This window comes from Anolis sagrei, chromosome 5, assembly GCF_037176765.1.
Source record: "Anolis sagrei isolate rAnoSag1 chromosome 5, rAnoSag1.mat, whole genome shotgun sequence".
Taxonomy (NCBI): domain Eukaryota; kingdom Metazoa; phylum Chordata; class Lepidosauria; order Squamata; family Dactyloidae; genus Anolis; species Anolis sagrei.
This window is the reverse complement of record NC_090025.1, coordinates 129,112,314-129,132,810: the sequence shown is the minus strand read 5'-3', so window position 1 is coordinate 129,132,810 and position 20,497 is coordinate 129,112,314. Positions and strand designations below refer to the sequence as shown.

The window sequence follows — 20,497 nt, the reverse complement described above, 5'->3', positions numbered from 1 at the left end:
CAGTTAATAATAATTTCTGTGGTAATTGATCAGGCTATCATTATGTCTTCATTAAAATGAATTTTACATTTTATGGAAACTAAACACTTCTGCATAAAATACAAACTTCTTCCGACTATATATATATATACACCAAGGTTATGCCTTGGGGAGCAGTAATCATTCCTTCATTGGAAAAGGAAGATGTTGGATATCCATCTCTCTGAAATGCTTTACTTTAAATGTCTACCCTGGCAGAAATTGGGAAACATGGCTCTTGGGATCCCTTTCAACTCTATGATTCTGTACAATATATCTGATCTATAGATGCTCCAAATTCTCAATGTTTTGAGAGAAACTAACACTAGAGAATATGCTTAGAGTACAAAGAAAAGAGTAGAAAAATACTTTGTGGCTGTTGTTCACTCCAAGGATGACTCTGAGTCACAGTGCTGTAGTAACCATTTTTCATCAGATTTTTCTCTAGCACACAAAATCAAAACAGCTGCAAGTTTCTTTGCTCGATTTCCTACTTCAGGATGCGAGTCCACCTTTACCTCAGTAAAACAACTCTTTAAAAGAGAAAAGGTATTTCCATGAACCATTGAGGGCACCTCCTGCTGCGATTTGGATTCTCCAGTGAAGCCATCTCAACAGCTATCATAGTACTTGAAGACACAGTCAAGGGGAGGGCAAATTCTCCCATCTGTTGTCATTCAGTCATCTTTTAATATGAAGATTTTACAAGTACAGTGTGTACTTAAAAAGCCTCATCATGTGTTGTCAGAGTGGTTATGGTTATTTTATATGTATGTATGTTTTCAATGTGTTTGTATTAGTATTATAATGTATTACAATGTATTAGTATTGGTTTTCAAAGATGGATTCAGCTATGTGTTAGAATTGTTATTAAGAGGCAGAGAGAGAAAGAACCTTGAGACAGAGATAACAGAAATTCCTTTGCCCAGGGAAGAAAAAGGGAGTTACCCAGTTTGACGAACAGGATGTTTTATTTTTGTCTGCTTGTATTATACTGTGTGTCCGTCGCCATCTTTGTTAGTTCCAAAATGTAGTTCCTATGCAGTAGATGCTTTAGTAAAGCTCTATTAGAAGAATGCTGCCTGAGATTGTTTATTTTTTGAAACTACACGCCTGTTGCGCCAGACTGGAGAGTCTGAACTCTGACATTTGGTTATGGGCCCAGATTATGCCCAGGATTATGACCAGATTTATGGATGATAAGAGTACCAAGGAGCAGACCTGTAAGCATGCTGCCGGAGCCCTGAATTGCAACCCAGTTGACAGAAGAGGCTGACGGAGCATGGGAACTGAAACAGCCTGACGGAGCAAAAGAGAGAATTTTGCCGTGGCTATTCAGTGTGAGTTGATGACAAAGATTGCAGCCTGCGGTGAGTAACGAGGCTGAGTTTTGAAAGAAGATACGCAGCGGGGCGCGCTGGGCCAATTGAGTGATTAAGAAGGTGATTGATGTTGGAATCTGCCAAGCCATAAAACTGCCAGAAGCTGTTTTTCTTACAGCTGGGATTAAATCCGGGATTCCGGAGGTTACAAAATGGCTTTTTCAAAGTTCCGACTAACTTATGAGAATGACGGACGGAGTGATGGATGTGATGAATCGTCTGTGAGATGTGCAGACCGTCATCGGTGTTATTTTTGCAACAGAAGAGGGCATTATAAAAGAGATTGCAAAGAGAGGAAGTTTCAACTCAGTGGAACGGCCTGTGAGAGATATGGAGCCGAGACCAGTTACTGTGAAGATGAACAGAGAAACAGCAGCAGAAAGATAAATTCCTGTGTGGTGTCAGCTGCAGCCAGAGAAGCGGAACTTTCCAAAGAATTTGCCCAGGCTGGCCGGAGGTGTTTCAACTGCAATAAAATTGGACATTATGCTCGGAATTGTGTGGAGAGAAGATACCAGTCCAGAGGGGGCCGTGTCCCTGGAGTTAGAGTAAAGAGAGGTCGCGGAAGCAGAGGGGGCTATTATGGGAGAAATAGCTCAAGTCAAGCCGAAGAAGCAAGGATCATGGTTGCCGCTGTAGGAGAACTGGATGGCATCAAAAGAGACAGATGGGTACTAGATTCGGGTGCGACACATCATATTTCGAATTCTCTACGTCATTTTAATTGCACCCAATATACCCAGGGGAGTATGGTAACTATGGCTGACGGGTCTTTTCTCATGTTTGAAAAGTTTGGGACGTGTTATATCCCTTGTCTTAATGTTTGTTGGGAGAAAGTATTGTATGTACCAGAAATGAGAACTAATCTGTTAAGTGTAGCAACTTTGACTGAACATAATTATCAAGTAAAGTTCAAGGGAATTTATTGTTATATTTTTGACCCCAAGGGTGTCTTGATTGCCAAGGGTGTGAAGAAAGATAAAATGTACTTAATGTTTGAGAAATTGAATCAGACAGAGAGCAATGAGAATGTACAAGTGCAATGTGTTAAAAATGAGATTCAACATGACAGGTGCATACATTTACTCCATAGGATTATGGGGCATGCTGATATGGAAGTCTTGAAGAAAACTTTAAATTTGTGTCCAGAATATGAGCTTGAAAAATGTTATTTTGATTTAAAATGTGCAATCTGCAGTGAGGTAAAAAGACAACCAATTAAGTGTTACAAGAAGTCCAAAATTAGAGCTGAGAGACTTTTCCAAATAGGACACATTAGTATTGCAGGACCTTACCAACAAAGTGGTGCAAATTCTAGATTTACTATGTTGATAGTGGAGAGATTATCTAAATTTTCTTTTGTATATTTCTTGAAAGATTTGTCAGAGGCCACTGAGAAGCTCGGAAATTGGTTAAAAATGGTTGAGAATGTTTTTGATGTGCAACTGGAGACGCTGTATATTGATAAAGGAGCTGAAGTGTGTAAAGATGAGTTAAAACAGTTTGTGAAGTCAGAAGGAATTGAAGTCATTGAAATGAGTCAGTTTAAGAATGAGGAAGGAATTGCAGATAAAAGAATGGAGTATATAAATGAAATGAAAACATGTATTTTCAAAGACTCGAAGATTGAGAATGTTTATTGGCCGGAAGCAATTCACACAGCTAATTATATAATGAATCGTTTATGGGATCAGGTGTTGGATGATATTCCTTTTCGTAAGTTGTATGGCTATGCACCAAGTTTCAGACACATGAGAATCTTTGGACACTGTGCAAATGTGTTATTACCTGTGAATGAGAGAAACAAACGCAACCGTTATCGTGAGATGTTTTTCATAGGCTATTATAAGAATTATCTAAAATTTTTGAGTTCACCACAAACAGTCAAGTTAGCTAGAGTGGCATATTTTCAAAGATTGAGAGACTGGGAAGACATACACACTAACAAAGAGAATTTACATGGTTTACCCACAAAGAGAGAGGAGAGAAAAGTTGCACCAGATGTACAGGTTGAGCAGAAGCAGAAACAAGAGGTAAAGATTGAGCCAGATACACGTAGAAAGGAAAGGAGTGTTGCCACAGGCACAGAAGTGAAAAAGAGACATGAGTCAGGAACACACACACAGACAAAGAGTGAGAAAATAGCTAAGCAATATGCAGAAATGATGCAGAGGGTGCAAGAGTTGGCAGAAAGAGGTACACATTCAAAGGAAAGAGAAGTCACATACAAGTCAGAAGCAGAATCACCACAAAGTAAAGGAGAAATGACAAAAACACCTGAAAGAAAGAGTTTGCAAGTTAAACAGGAACCTGAAGAGCCAATAGTTACAAAGCAAATTAGTGTCATGAATGAGAGAGATGCAGTGAAATACATGCAGTACCATAATTCAGCCACTGGGGGCGTAGATACAGTTGCAGTAGGGAAAGATTACACCAGCTGGGATGATAGTGATTTCTAGAACCAGCAAGTACCAGAATGTTTTGAAATGAAATGAGTTTGTTATGAATTGGTTCAGATTGTCAAAAATGTAATAGTGCAAGATGTTTGAAATTGTGTTCAACTAAAAAAGCGTAGGTGCCTTTGCAAAAATGCAATGTGTTTTATGTTTTTTGTAGTTTTGCTATGTGTATTGCTAAGATATTTATGATGCATTTATTCCCCTGTATTGTTGTATTAATGTATTGAGACTAAGAAGTTAAATCATGTGGTGTAAAGTTATAGAGTGTAAAAGGTTACAATTATTATGAAATGATTATTAAAGGTAATGGTTATTAAAGTATTGAGGTAACGAAGAATAGTAGTTATATTGAAGATATGATGTATTAAGTAGCTATGATGTACTTTAAGAAGAAACGTAAGAATGATATGTACTAAGAAATGATATGTAATAAGAAGTAATGAGGAAAAGTAATTGTGTGTATTAAAGAGATTATAGAATCACAAAGAGACATTATGAAATGAAGAACAGTTATGATATAGAGTTAATATGTAAAAGAGATGCAGAAATGTATGGAGACATGATTGTATGTACTAAGACATTATAAGTTTGCAGAAATGTGTTATGTAATGAAAAAAGTTACTGTGTGTAGAAAAGTTATAATAAAGCAAGCAGAGTAATATGGAAGAAGTATAATATGTGTTTAAGATGTAATAGAAACAGACAAAGATATGATTGTATGTAATAGAAATGTCATTAGATTGTGAAGAGAAGTTAAGAGAAGCAAATGTATGATGAAGTTATTATAAAAGTTAAAGAGTAAAGAATAAGTGAATATTGAAGTTGAGAGTTAAGAGTCAAGAAGTTACTATTATGCAAACCACATGGATGTATGAAGAGAGGTATTGTAACACATTGAAAAAGAGGGGGAATTGTCAGAGTGGTTATGGTTATTTTATATGTATGTATGTTTTCAATGTGTTTGTATTAGTATTATAATGTATTACAATGTATTAGTATTGGTTTTCAAAGATGGATTCAGCTATGTGTTAGAATTGTTATTAAGAGGCAGAGAGAGAAAGAACCTTGAGACAGAGATAACAGAAATTCCTTTGCCCAGGGAAGAAAAAGGGAGTTACCCAGTTTGACGAACAGGATGTTTTATTTTTGTCTGCTTGTATTATACTGTGTGTCCGTCGCCATCTTTGTTAGTTCCAAAATGTAGTTCCTATGCAGTAGATGCTTTAGTAAAGCTCTATTAGAAGAATGCTGCCTGAGATTGTTTATTTTTTGAAACTACACGCCTGTTGCGCCAGACTGGAGAGTCTGAACTCTGACATGTGTTGAGTGTAGCTTCTTCCAAAGTAGGAGTGCATAGAATGGACTGCACACAGTCTTTCATACTTCTGGCAAGTTTTAACTACAAAATTTTCTCTATGTGTATATTCTTGGTAATTTAGCAACCTTCTGATTAATAGTTCCCAATTAGGTCCTAGTTAATAATTAATAATTTGCAATCTGGTCCAATTTTGCCTAATCATTTTAGGGGCACCAGAAGCAACTTGCAGTTTCTCAAGTTGCTCCTGCCACGACAAAAAAAAAAAAAATTGTGGAACTCAGTTCTGGGAGTCTTGAGTCCTGCCTGCTCTTTCCTCCACTCAGAGAGAACTCCCAGAAACCTATTTTCTGCTACCATTAAGGTTTCTTTTGTTTGCTCCTCTATTATATTAGTAGCCTAAAGGCACTAGATCCCATTTGATCCTGGAAGCTAAACCAGGTCCCTGGCTTAGAAATGAAACCATAGATCACCATCAAATATCAGTCTGATGTAGGCTATATATTTCAGAGGAAAAACTCTGAGCATTCCTTATCTAAGAAAATACTATACATATACTATACAATTCATGGACTGCTGTTTGTCAACAGGTGACTTATGGCACAAAATGTATGTGTGTGGCTTCATTTTGGAATATAAAAATCAGTCTTAATTTTATTGACTTTCTTTTCCACATCAGTCAAGGAATTTTGTGAAGCCCTTGGGATCCCAGACTCTCCCAACAAAAACATATTCCATCAATAAGAGGGGAAGGTAAAATGGAAGAGTGTACTTACACAGACCTGAAAGGTTTTCAGTTTAATACTCAAAATGGCATACCCAAAATGACTCTAAAGAGCAACAACTTGAAACTATTTCTGGAGGGGAAAAAATCTTATGGGCAAAGTGAGGCTAAACATGGGGTACATTGACATGGGCTTTTCAAAACTTCCCATCGCTGTTTCAAGAGCTACGCACCAAGTTTTGGGAATATGCTCAATCCAATGTACTCAATCCAATATTGCTTCACTGTTTTTCCCAGTCACTATAAACAGTGAAACATATAAAAGCATGGGGCAGATAATTTTACATATTTTACAATTACATAATTTATATATACTCATGCCCATCACTGGAATGTTGTATGTGAGCAGAGCTTGGAAATAACATATTAAATATAATGAGTTGAAATTTGTTTCTTTTCTCAGTAACAAAGATGTAACCAAGTTACTTTATGATGACGACTTCATGATTGAGAACATTAATTCATTTGGCAGGTAAAATGAGGTGTGGCCCCACAAAGTGGTGGTAGAAGAGATCATAGACATAATTTTTAAATGTACAGCTATAATATCAACCAACTATATTTGGCCTTGTAACTATTTTAGGCCTAAATTTCCTAGGATACTTTTAAGTCATTGAAACCGGATATCTATTTTCTCATTCAAATAGTTTGTGAATGGAAAGGAATTAAAATTTATCAATAAAAATATTTTTAAAATAACTTTCCCCAGCATGTACAATCCTGTCAATTCAGTGAGATGAAAAATATATTTTTTAAAGTGAATGAAGCCTTGCAAACACATTTATACCCATTACTGTCAAAGTAGGGTTTTCCCGTTTACAAATAAATTAACAAAAAAGAAAGAAATCTCTAAAACCTACAATACTGGGTAAAAAGACCACTGTTCTGGGATTACAAAAATATTTATTGATGTTTATTGTTACCTTATTTGTCAGTAATTGAAGAACATATTAAAACAACAACATTTCACAAAAACATGAAGTATTAATGCCATAACATTAAAGACTATGTATTAAGAAACAGCACCAATGTAAGTGATGCTTTAAAATGGTCACAGATTTTGATGACATTGGAATATAGGTCAAGATTTTTTTATACCTTGGCTCAGTGATTAGTATTACTCAGAATGGAGATTGCAGTCAAGAAATCAGGAGACTACACTCTTGACTTAAAAAGTGTGTGTGTTTTTCAAAACATAATAGTTGGTATATTTCTGGATCAAAAGCTCCACCAGGGCTTGATCCAGCTTGTGTATTTGAGTGTATGGACCACAAAATGTGTTACTCATTCTTAGATCAAAACAGTTGGAAGAAGCAGCTTCTGGTCTTCTGGGAAAGCTATATACGGCATATTTGGTGAACCAGTGGCAACAGCAAAAGATGGGGAATTATTTTTAGCAAGTGTGGCTTGAATAGCTGTCTCAATAGCATTGAGTAGCAAAGCTTGTCCCACACGGGAGAGTTTTTAGAGGCTCATCTCAGCAGACATTAGATTCCTGGCTCCAAATGTAGTGAAACCTTTGGCAGGTCCCTAAAGCTTACTGTAGCTTAGTTTACCATCTGTACCATGGACATAATTAGACTTTGTTGGAGCAGCCAAGCTTTGGGAACTGATTCCCTTGGCCTGGTTGGTAAACAGCCTGTTTTTGTTAGCTTTTGGGCACCTGCTTCCATATCTGTGAAGAATAAGTTTGGTGGTGAAAGAACATTAAAATATTATTAGTTTCCTGAAGACATTGTACCCTCATTTCCCTAGCCAGATTTTTTGCACATTTATTATCAGAGATAAAACATCCATTTATATGCTTGGTATTATATGTATTTTTCTCTGCCTGGACCACATATAATACTAACATCAAAATGTATGGAATCCTTTATCAAATTCATGGTAAATATTGCTGTGACTCTTTAATAATGCAGTCTATTCCTATTTGTTATGATTTTATTAAATCAAAATGTAATGTTTTTTATTTAAATATGGCTCAGAAAGGACTCCTGGAATATCACCTGTCTTAAATATTTGCTTTCACTGAGCTGACTGAGTCTCCTACCAGCCACAATGTTTCTTTGCAATTTTGTATAAGGGAAGAACTGTAAAGTAAGAAGTACAACTAGTCCACTGGTGAAGAAAAAGATGGCACTGCAGAAGTTAGAGCTGCCCTTTCCACCTGGCAGAGTAAAATGCTCTATTTGTGCATGAGATGCTGGGGTGTGCAGACAGAGGGAGACATGAGGTGTGACTTATGTGTCCCAGACAATTTCTGGTCCCTGTGTCAAGGCTTGAGAAAGTTGCTGAAATGTTTAAGAAACGCTGATGTATTAGAAATAAGGATAGTTGCTATTTTAGTCATTGTTTGCAGGTGAAGGGGGAGTAGCACAGTCATTGTTTGGATTATTTGAGTATGTTATTTATTTATTTATTTATTTATTTATTTAGAACATTTATACCCCGTCCTTCTCAACCTCCGAAGGACTCAGGATGGCTTCCAACAGGCAACTATTCAATGCCGACACAATATAATAACACAACACAAATTACAATTAGCATAAATTAAAAACAGTTATAAATATATTGTCAAAGGCTTTCATGGCCGGAATCACTGGGTTGTTGTAGATTTTTTCGGGCTATATGGCCATGGTCTAGAGGCATTCTCTCCTGACGTTTGATCTATGGCAAGCATCCTCAGAGGTAGTGAGGTCTGCTGGAACTAGGAAAAAAGGGTTTATATATCTGTGGAATGACCAGGATGGGACAAAGGACTCTTGTTTGCTGGAGGTAGGTGTGAATGTTTCAACTGACCACCTTGATTAGCATACAATGGCCTGACAGTGCCTGGAGCAAACTTTTGTTGAGAGGTGATTAGATGTCCTTGTTTGTTTCCTCTCTGTTGTGCTGTTGTAATTTTAGAGTTTTTAAATACTGGTAGCCAGATTTTATTCATTTTCATGGTTTCCTCCTTTCTGTTGAAATTGTCCACATGCTTGTGTACATTAAAACAGTCCACCAATTCAAATCGTCATCCAAATCAGTCCATTGTGGTCCACTAAAACCTTATTTTCACCAGTAAATTAGTCTATTCTGCAAATGCCAGGATTTGAGTTTCTTCCAGAAGGTTATGAGGAAGGGGGCAGATCTGATCTCATTAGGGAGGGAGTTCCACAGCTGGGGGGACACCACAGAGAAGGCCCTGTCTCTCGTTCCCACCAAACGTGACTGCGATGGCGGTGGCACCGAGAGCAGGTTCTCCCCGGATGATCTTAAGGTCCTTGGTGATTCGTAGAGAGAGATTCGTTCGGACAGGTAAACTAGTTAGGGCTAGGTTAGGGCTTTATAGGTTAAACCTATATGTTTGAAATCATTTGAAATTGACCTAAATGCAACAAGAAAAACATTACTTTTTAACACCAAACTTTACTCCTACATAAACCAATGTAGCATGAACATTAATGTTAGATGAGAAAAAGAAATTGACTTATGTTGTTGTTAGCACAAAAAGTCATGCAATGAAAAGCAATGCAGTACAGGTATTATTTATAGCAACATGCTGCCTTTAAGCCTAAGGTAGGACCTCATCACCTTCAGTCTTCTCTTTGTTTCTCTGCATTGCCCAAATGGAGTCCTACAAAGGTCATCACATGACCCAAGGTCACTTCTGGTGGTTGTCTGTTGGACTCCATTGCGACAGTGCACGGAAACAAAGGGAAGACTGTGTATCAGGAGTCAGGTGTTACCCAACTCCCAATGAGAGAAAATGGAGAGAAGTTGGACAGAAGCAAGGAATGGACGTGGGATGACTGCCATCCCTGAAGATGAAGGGAATAAAAGAAGACCTAATTTTAGGGAATTTAACCCTGGTTCTCTATAAGGTCTAGTCCTTACAGTCCACCCACTGCATTATGCTAGCTCTCTCCTCCAAGGATCACAGAGAATTCATGAGACTTTTCTCCACATGTTGTCTTCCCAAAAATATTAAGTTGAGAGATAGTGATTGCTAGATGAGTAGGGAATCAAATGCATGTTTCTCAACTTCTGGATTTTCTTTGTCTGTTTCTGGTACCTTCTTGGCAATCAGCCATGAAAAAAATCAATGCATGGTCATCTTGAACCGCACAAAAGGAGTACGAGTGTAAATTGTATAGTACCTAGATTAATGTCCTGCCCTGAAGCTGAATGTCTTCAATACATCTGGTGACATTGTGTTATTCTGAACAGAAGCCACCATTCTCATAGCGATGCATCACTTTTCAAGATGCTATAGTGAAAAAATAATGCATTATTCCTGATCTCGTCTGTGTTTCTCTTTTGGTGAATCCCTCAAAGACTCAGACAATCTAATCTTTCTACCACAGAAGGGAAAAGAATGCAGCAACCTTGTTGAAAAATGGTGGCATGTTCACACAACAAATGACTCCTATAAACAGGACATGTGGAAATTTTTCCATTTAGAAGATCAGTAGGACAGGAAGATGATGCAGAACCTTCTTTGATCATTTGTGTCAGCTCTTCTTTGACTTATTTCTACTTGATCCATGTAGAATAAAAGCACATTGGGACTGCATGGTTACTGCACACAAAACAGCAAAAGGGCCTCAAGAGGAACACACTGGAGAAGGTTGCTAACTTTTATTCAAGTGTTATGACACTGTCAGTTGCTATCTGATGAGACATTTGTCTTAATGCCATCACATTTATGAGCTGTCAAAGCTTTATAGAAACCCAGCCGGTACATATAAGATGTACATATATTGGATAGGTTGCAATAACAGTAGTATATGTGACACACATGCACACATGCTTGCATACATACAAGTTGGCACCCTTTATCCAAAATTCCAAAATATGAAATAATGTCACCTTTTATTTCTGATGGTTCAATGTAGACAAACTTTTTTATTATTATTTACAAAAGTATCTCCAAATTTAGTGTAAAACGGACCATAAATGAATTCTGTGTTTAGACTTGACCCCCATCTGTATGATATCTCAATATGCACATGGTGTATGCCAAAAGTAATGAGAATTATTTTTTAAAAAAATTATTGAACATATATGCAATTACAGACTATCCTGTTCAAAATAAGCTCGTGATTGAATATGATTTCAGTGTTGCTGACATTCTTCATCGGAGTGGAGAAAATCTTCATGTGAGATGTTGTACAAAGCCCTTGTCATAGGTATTGGGATGTTTTCAGCTATCCTTTGAATGGGCTTTGAACTTGGGTCCCAGTCCAGAACAGCCTTCACATAAGCCACATTGTTCTCAGATCTTGAAATTGAAGTATGCCCTGCACACTGTTCATCCCTAACTCTCTCTCTTCAGTCCTTGAACACCTTGTGCCATATGAAGACTTGGGCTGAAGAAAAAAACATTCTGATAACCTGTCCTCAACAGCTGTAACATTTCAGAAACAGATTTTTGAAGTTTCACCCAGAACTTGATAATATAACTCTGCTCCAGACTCCTCTGCATTTTCACCTGTGACAAAAAAATAAAATAAAAATACTATGCACTTTGCTAACATTTCAGCCACTACAAAGGTGCGGACTCAACTGAGGAAGGTCAAACTGTATGCCTAGGTTTCCCCTCCACCTACATCGACCCCATTTTTCTTTCCTGTCGCTTCTGCACTGCACAAAAAATCTTATTCTCATTCCTTTTAGGATTTATTTATTTCGTATCAAAAGCATTGCATAAATTAGTATAAAACTGATAAAAATAGAAGGAGTGCAGGCAGCTAAATATCTTTTGGTATTGTCTGTAGACTCCAAAAATTCTTCCTCCGTACATGAGGCAGGTCATATTGGGAAAGCATACAGATGCAGAGTTGTCTGTTCTGCTCCGCAGTCACACAAGGTGTGGGATTCTTTTAGGTAGTGCCATTTTGCCAGATTGTCTTTTGATCTGCCCACTCCGTTTCTGAGTCTGTTCAGGGACTTCCAAGTTGATCTTTCTTGGTTTGCCCCTGGAGGGGGGGTCATCCAGTTGGGATTTCCTGGTTTAGCTGCCCAGAGGGATACCCTTGTTGTTGCTGGGGAGTTACTAAGAGGAGTGGTAGTTCACATAAAGCTTTTCCTTGATTTCAGTCTACTGGGAGGAGGCTGGTAGCCATGTAGTGTATGGCTTTCACAATATTCAACCTTATTTCTCTCACATTTAGCAGCAACTTCCTGTAGCACATTGGCGGGGGGGGAGGGGGGGCAATGCCAGCTAGCTTGTAGAGTTTATCAACAGGTGTAAGTTTAAGACATCCTGTGATTATTCTGCATGCTTCATTCAGCGCTATGTTCACCTGGTTTGCATACTCGGGCAGGCAAACAGGGCAGGCATACTTGGCAGTTGAGTAAGACAAGGCTAGGGCTGATGTTCTTATCAATTTTGGGCCTGCATCCCATGTTCTGCCAGTAAGTTTCCACAGGATGTTATTGCGTGCAGCTACCTTGTGCTTGGTGTTCAAGCAGTGTTCGAACTAAGGTGACACCGAGATATTTAGGATAGAAACAATGTTCAAGCTCTTGACCTTCCCAGGTGACTTTCAATTTCCTGTTGGCTTCATGGTTGTGTTGGTGGAAAGCACACACTTGTGTCTTGGCAGGGTTAGGGTTCAGGTGGTTATCTTTGCAGTAGCTTTTGGGATGGACCGCATATACATTTGGAAATTGCAGTAGCATACATACCTTCCACATTTTTGGAACTGTTTCCAAATGCTCCTTAATTCCTTTACGAATGGCCTTTTAGAATATTCACTGAAATCTGTGCAATGCTGAGACGAATGACTCATTAGGGTCCACTTGCCAGCGTTTAGTCAGTCAGCAGCTTGGAAGTTATAGGGAACAGTTTTATAACAATTTGCTGCAACCTTCTCAGACAAGCAGTCTATTTTGCAGTTGTCAAATATAATTTGATTTTGATTGGCTCTTTATAACAGGTGACAACTAGAATTTGTCAGATATTTCTATAAGCAACCAATCCATGCATTGCCGCCTATGAGTGATCATTAAGGCTATAAAAGCCACATAACATATTTAGAGGTCATAGAATTATGTTCTGCTTGAATAATATATATTTTTTTCTCTGTCTTTGATGCTTTGAGGCTTTGAGGCTTGCTAAGTGTTGTTGAAGAATGAGTATTTTCTTGATAGGTCCAAATAATCAATCCATGGTTTTTTCCCTAAATCTCAGCAGCTTTTGGGATGATACCTTGAAAAATATATTGGATTGTTTTGAATCTGACAAGAGAAACCAGTTACAGGTTTAAAGTTGTCTATAGGCTTTGGATGGGCAGGCAGCTGAGTTTTTGAGACTGAAGCTTGTTACAGATAGACCACTGTGGCCCAAGTCTGACTTCCCAAGATTCGGGCGCAACTGGTGCACAAATTTTAATTGTGTAAACATTCCCCTGGCCACCACCAAGACCTGGGGTTCCAGGCTCAGCAAGGCATCCAGGAGATCACTTTATCACTTTGAGTTTGATGCTGAGTTTAGTAGCTTCTGCATAGAAGGGTTTCACTCTTATAGCATTGGGAATGTTACACAAGAGACCTAATTTGGGATCATCAATAATCACAACAGCCTGGAAAAACTAGATTCATTCATAGAATGAGAATAGTAAAATAGCAGGTTGAAGAGAACCAGTCAACTACCTACTGCAATTATATATTGCAATTGTCCCTCAATATTTACAGGTTAATGGAGTCCACCATCCACATCTTGAAAAAAAATAATTCCAAAAAGTGAATTTTGATTTTTGTCATTCTGTATAAGAGACACTATATTACTTAAACATCTATGGATTTTAGTATCCATAGGAGTAGGTGTCTTTAAATTAAACCCCAGCAGATAAATGGAGTTCCATTAGGGATTGATGTAGCTCAAAAGTTACAGTTATACTACAAAAGGAATACATACATATTCTACTGAGCAACTAGTGTAATGTAATAACCTTACTTCTAGAATCAAAAAGACTTACAAGCAATGTCTTTATTTGTAGATATTTCCAAGGTCTGTCCTTGGGCCATATCTCATCAAAGGTTCTCCATCCTGGCATATATATCTATATCTATATATAGTGTAAATGGATATGCTAAAATATGTCATGTTGGTCTTGTACCCACTCTGAGGCTGCATCCACATTGTAGAATTAATGCATTTTGACACCACTTTAACTGCCAATCTTTATTTTTTTTCCCAATGAATCCCTAGGTCCTAAGCAAGCCCCTGAACTCCGTTTAGATATCCTAGTCAATTATTCAAGCGAAAGATCCCATATATGCAGACACAAGCTTAAGTCATGGAAATTAGAGTGCAATTTCTTGCTCCACTCTGCTTCCTTTTTTCTTGCAAAAATTTGAATTTCAGCCTCCTAATTTATTTGTCATCGACCTTGATTACTGCTTCCTACATCTTTTTTTATGGATTCATAAGAAATGACCTTGCATTTTTAAAGGAACACTGTCAGGTTCAATGGCCTTCTATTTGTTTTACTTTCCCAATCTCTGAAAATCCCCTTTCATAAGGTGTGTTTAAATAAGAAAAGAAAAAAGAATGGAAATGCACTGTGCCATCTTTTCTCTTTCAGCAAGCACAGCAGAAGTTAGACAAGAAACCCCACATGGCCAAGGCGTTTGTGGAGAGAATATAATTGAACTAGAAGGGAGGGTATATTTGGACGTGATTGGGTACATTTGTGTCTTGCGGAGTGAAATATGACATGTTTCATTCTCCTCTTCCATCATCTTTCCAGTGGTGTTTTATGCCCTCTAGTGGATTGCCAGGTAATTGCAACACATCAGTTTCCATTGCTTTGGGTCTCTGTTTTGCTTCTTGGATAAATTGGATTCCTAAGCTGGCCAAATGATTTGAAAGTTTCTATGCAGTATTCACTGTGTAATTATAACTGTTAAATATCTTGAAATGTATCATAAGCTTCTAAGAAAAGGAAGAGCCAATGCTGCTGTAATCAGACAACTGAATTTGATTTCAGGGTTGTTGTTAAAAAGGGATGTCAGGACAGAATAAATCCCCAGGTGGATAAATCTCTGGTAGACCAACAAGCAAAGTAGATTGGGGTTAGAAGTTGATCAATATGCAAATTAGACTGGGGTTAGTCTGGGCTTAGAATTAAATCAATATGCAAATTAGATTGGATTTAGAACCGCTACCCCAGATATTTTTTTGGTGAATTTCCTTATTACCTTTATTCTTTCAGGTATTTTGGCCTTCATCCTCCTTCAAGTCCTTGTTGGCATGGGAACATCATCACTGTTCAGAAATAATCCATTTTCTGGTCCATCGGCACTTATAGGGCCATACGTTTTTCACTTTGGCTATACTCAGCAGAGTATCATTCTGGTCTCTTTATAATACCAATTATTAGATTCTCTTAAATGGTAATTTTTTGGATCGAGCAAGGGCATTTTGCAAACAAGACATATGGACTACTTTTTAGTTGACATAGCTCCCCAAATCACACATAATAGCTGAACTGATGGAGAAGCGACACTCAACTTGATCACATCAAAAGCAAAATTCAACCTGTTCCATTGGACTCACCTGTCCCTTATGATACTGATAAAACATGTCTTTTACCTGTATCCATAGCAGGAAGGACTGCTTACATATAGGCCACTGCTTGTTGAATTGGAGTAATTGCCTTGCTTAGGGTGAGATATATCATAAGTACAGGCATTTTTATCAATTAGAGTGCAAAACTGACATACTGTGTTGTGCTGGAACATTAATTCAATAGTACAGGTTGTCATCAGCTTGTAATAAATTCATGTCAACCACACAGTGCAAAAGGCTAGTATGAAACAACATCAACAGATATTTGGGAAAAAGTGCAGAAAGATGCTTGTTTCAAAGGTTTCCTAGAATTGCTGCAGACATTTCAAAATATGGAGTGGCATGGGAATAATGGCTTCTGACTTTTTCTGCAATATCTACCATGAGAATTCAGACATTTTCCATAAAGAGTTCCATGAAATCAAGAGATGGGTGGGTACATTTGTTAATTGTTAGCATCAATGACATGTTTCAAGATATTCAGTGGATACCTGAAACTCTGGATAGTAGTGAACTCTATATTTGCCATGTGACCCAGACACTGTGTCATCTGGAAGTCAGTATTCAGTAAATGCTGCATCACAATATAATAGTGTTCAGCTACTATTGACCTTCTGACAATACATCAGAAGAAAGATTTTCAGGTGATCTTGGATCATTGACTTGTGTTCACGGTTGGATGTCTGGAACAATGTGGATGACTGGGGTTCCTTGATAACTTTTTTTTGTTTTGATTTGTTTGTTTTTTTTGGGGGGGGGAGGGTTGCTAAAACCTTTTGGAAGAACATCATAATTGGAAATTGTCATCTCTTTCTTTCTAATCCATAGGTTGTAATCTCTCAGTGATCATATGGGTGATTTTAATGCTGTGTTCAGCCAAGGATTAAAGTCCATAATAGTCCCTTTAATAACAGTTCTAAATGCATCAGGAAAAAAATCTGTAAGGGCCACATTGCTGGTTGTGCTTCAGTTTCTTCTTATTTATTTATTTATTTACTCTACTTATATACCGCTGTTCTCAGCCCGAAGGTCTTCACTTTTTTTCTTCATCATCTTCCTTTTCTTCTGTAGATGACTGAATAAATTCTTCCAATTCCTCATTTACTAACACTTCTCGATGGCTTTCATTGTGTTCTGTCACTTCTTTGTCAAGGATGTCAGCAAATCCTTCTCCACCAGCTTGTCTGGCTGCATGAATAATTTTCCCAACTTCTACATCTATCCCTGGAAAGCCTTTAAAATCATTCACGACTGGACTCCATAAGTTCTTCCAGCAGACATTTATAGTTTCTGCTTTTAATTCATCCATTGCTTCTTTGATTAATGTTATTGTATCAGCAATACTCAACAATTTCCAACCCTGCAGTAGGGTCTGCAATAATTGCTGATAGCATGCAATTGAGTGCCAGGCAGGTGTATGTGGCCTTGACAAACTGAAAGATGGTCAAGGGGCTGAAGCAAGGAGATTGTATTTGGAGGTAAAAATACAACCTTGACATTTTCGTTTTCGTAGCAAACAGATTCAAGATGACATTGTCTGTGATTAATAGGACTTTAAATTACAACCTTTTCTGCTGCAAGTATTTTTCATCTCTGGGGTGAAGCATTGGTAGAACTATTCCATAAACAAGATGGCTGTGACCCATGCTTCTTTATTATGTTGGCAGAACACAAGCAAGTAATGTTTGATTTAGTTTTTGGGACAACATGGGTTCTTTGCTCTGGTTTTATTATATACTCAGCCAAAGTAACCAACAAAGATCTGCCTAGTCAAAGCCATGGTATTCCCTGTAGTCACCTACGGATGTGAGAGCTGGACCTTAGGGAAGGCTGAGCGAAGGAAGATAGATGCTTTTGAGATGTGGTGTTGGAGGAAAGTGCTGAGAGTGCCTTGGACTGCGAGAAGATCCAACCAGTCCATCCTCCAGGAAATAAAGCCCGACTGCTCACTGGAGGGAAAGATACTAGAGACAAAGTTGAAGTACTTTGGCCACATCATGAGGAGACAGGAAAGCCTAGAGAAGACAATCATGCTGGGGAAAGTGGAAGGCAAAAGGAAGAGGGGCCGACCAAGGGCAAGATGGATGGATGGCATCCTTGAAGTGACTGGACTGACCTTGAGGGAGCTGGGGGTGGTAACGGCCGACAGGGAGCTCTGGCGTAGGCTGGTCCATGAGGTCACGAAGAGTCGGAGACGACTAAACGAATGAACAACAAAGTAACCAAAATGATCAAAGTTAATCTGTCCTTCCATGCTTTATGTCCTTGTGGCTCCTTAACATTTTTATGTATGTAAGTTCTATTGGGCATCTTCGAGAAAATCCCAGTTACATCTCGATTGAAAACCTGCTTTGAATGGTATCTTTTCTCCTGAATCAACTTCTTTGGTTGGAAATGTGCCACAACTTCTTCATTGGCACATAAAGCCTCTCCAGTAATTTGCATATTTTTCAGTCCTATTCCTGAATCTGTGTGACCACCATCTCTTGTTTGCAGTAAATGGCTTAATGTCACTCATTTCAGGGTAACCATTAATGAAGTCTTCGTGTAGTCTTAATACTTTCTGATGCAACATGTTCTTATCAATGCTTTCTATCTTCCACCCACAAATTCAATGTTATCTTTGCTAAGCATTATCATGCACTGTGGCTGTAACTTTTGCAGTTTGAGGTATGACAGCAAAACTAACACAAATTTCCTTTCTTCACAATTTAATGGATAGAGGTGCCATTCTTACCATAGATCTTAGCAACCTCAGCACATGATTATTTTACCATTTCCTTTCACCTGCCATTGAGAACATCCTCCTTTTCACTTAAAAGAAGCACTTTACAGCTTCTCTTTGGCATACCTGTCTTGCTAGCATTTTCATTGTTGTGCTTTGGAGCCATTTAAAAATAAATTAAGTGTACTTTATAAGGGGTACTTTAACAGAGGCACTGGTATACTGCATCACTGGACTAGAGACTAGTCAGCTAGAGACTAACAGGCTGGTAGTCTATACTGCATACATATGCAGGAGGGCGCAGGGTTTCATGACATTACTGTCATGGTGTGCAATTATTGCCACTATCAATTTTTAATTAATAGGTATTTCCTGTCAAAATTGCCATTAATTCATTTAATATTTTTGGACTACAACTGACGACAGGTAATTGAAAATGTGGAAAGTGATCCTATGGCTACACGGGTCTTACTGCGGTTCTTTTGCTATTATTATTACAAAATACACACATTATTTGAACTCAATATAAGCAACTTGGGATTTAAAAAAACAAAAGTGTTGCTTTGTTTTGTTTAAAGGTGTGTGGAGGAAAGCAAAACTGGCAAATCTTATTTACTTAGAGAACATTGAATATTTAGGTTTTAAAACTCTAGCTCTTTGAAATATTTGTGCTCCTTAATCTTTTTGCCATGGTTTTCTCTGGTCAGCATTGTTTAGCAATAGCATAGTAAATAGGCAGGTGACATTACTCACAGGTGAGTCATGTTCTGATCTGATTGAATTTGGGTGATACAGATCATTGAAAATTTTGTTTATTTTTGAGAACTTTTCACAAATGTCATCAAAATTTGATAGAACTGAAAAGGCCCATTCCCATGCCGCTCACGCCCCATATATAGTCAGAGAGGAGAAGTCCTCCAACAAGCCTCAGTTTTCAAGAATGCTTGTATAAGAAATAGAGCTTCCTCCAGTACAAAACTCCAAAGCTATGTAAGGTTTAAATGTTATTGCCACACCTTGAATACAAACTGTTGGGTGTTAGCAGATCATGCAATCCCTTTATACGTTTCTGCAAGGCTAGAACAACTTTGCGTTCAAAAATGTTCAACTGTAAGTGTTAGACAGGTGCAACCAACAAATTAATAGATTAATAGATAAAGGGACAATTTGATCCCATGAATACATGCCACATAGGTTAGATTTCAATGAATGAAAACCTAATGGGCATCCTTACCTGAAGCATATACATTTTTCAGCTATTTCCAGTTGTCCTATCTGAATTGTTTGAATGAATAGATGTAGAGAGAGAGATGGTTTTGGACACCTATATCTGGCTCACAGGGGACTCTTATACAGGTTCATTTTGGCATGGAGGGGATTTTTTTTTTTTTTTTTTTGCTAGGCTTCACTTTTCATCCTAGCAGGTTGCCTCATATTAAATAAAACTATTGGTCCATCTAGCTCAATTATTTGAAGCTAGGTTGAAAATAATGTGCACAATGTTTCTCTTCTCCTATAACAATACTGTAAATACTGTTATCTACTGGAGAAAAAATGCCCCATATAAGAACCAAGAGACTAGAAGAGTAGGGTTTTTTTTCATGATGAGAAAAAATTGCACTAGCTCTTTCCATATTTGTGAAATCTAATTTTCAAGAAGAAATGTTCACAATTTTTTCAAAAAGTTCCAAAATGCAAAGAAATCACAAGAAGATGCACAACAGTGTTCGTCATATCATCCATCTGCTAGAGAACTATTGAAATTGCATTGTTCTGAGAATGAAATAAGTAAAGATTTATGATGCTGACTTCACAGTGTCTAGCAGGAACTCTGTACTGTTACAGATGTAGTCTTTCTCTGCAAATGTGTTGGGGGAAACCAGAGACAGAATGAATCACTCTCCATTACAATGTGTCTAACTAAATTACTTTCCCTCTTCCTAAAGAATCATCCATCCATATGCCGGAAGTGAAAAGCTGGTGTGGAATCAAGGTCCCATGTGGGCATCACTTCATATAAAAAGGCCATTGTTGGAACAGCACCTAAGATTATAAAATGAGTTTTGCTGGTCATCTAACACATTTAAAAAATGTCTCAAGGATGTCAGGAAGCCTCTACCAGCAAATACGTCTGAATTAAGAGGTTCTGTCTACCCTATCATATCTAATGGCCATTGACAGGACTACAGTCTATAAACCTGTCAGATCTTCTTTAAAAGCCAAAGAGCCTGCGGCTGTCACCATATCTTATG

At 37.9% G+C, this 20,497-nt stretch overlaps 1 protein-coding gene across 1 annotated transcript in view; it reads left to right on the top strand.

The window, feature by feature from the left end:
- The window catches only part of KCND2 (potassium voltage-gated channel subfamily D member 2), a 350,315-nt gene that overhangs the window by 309,450 nt on the left and 20,368 nt on the right, over positions 1-20,497 (top strand). The window lies entirely within an intron of this gene.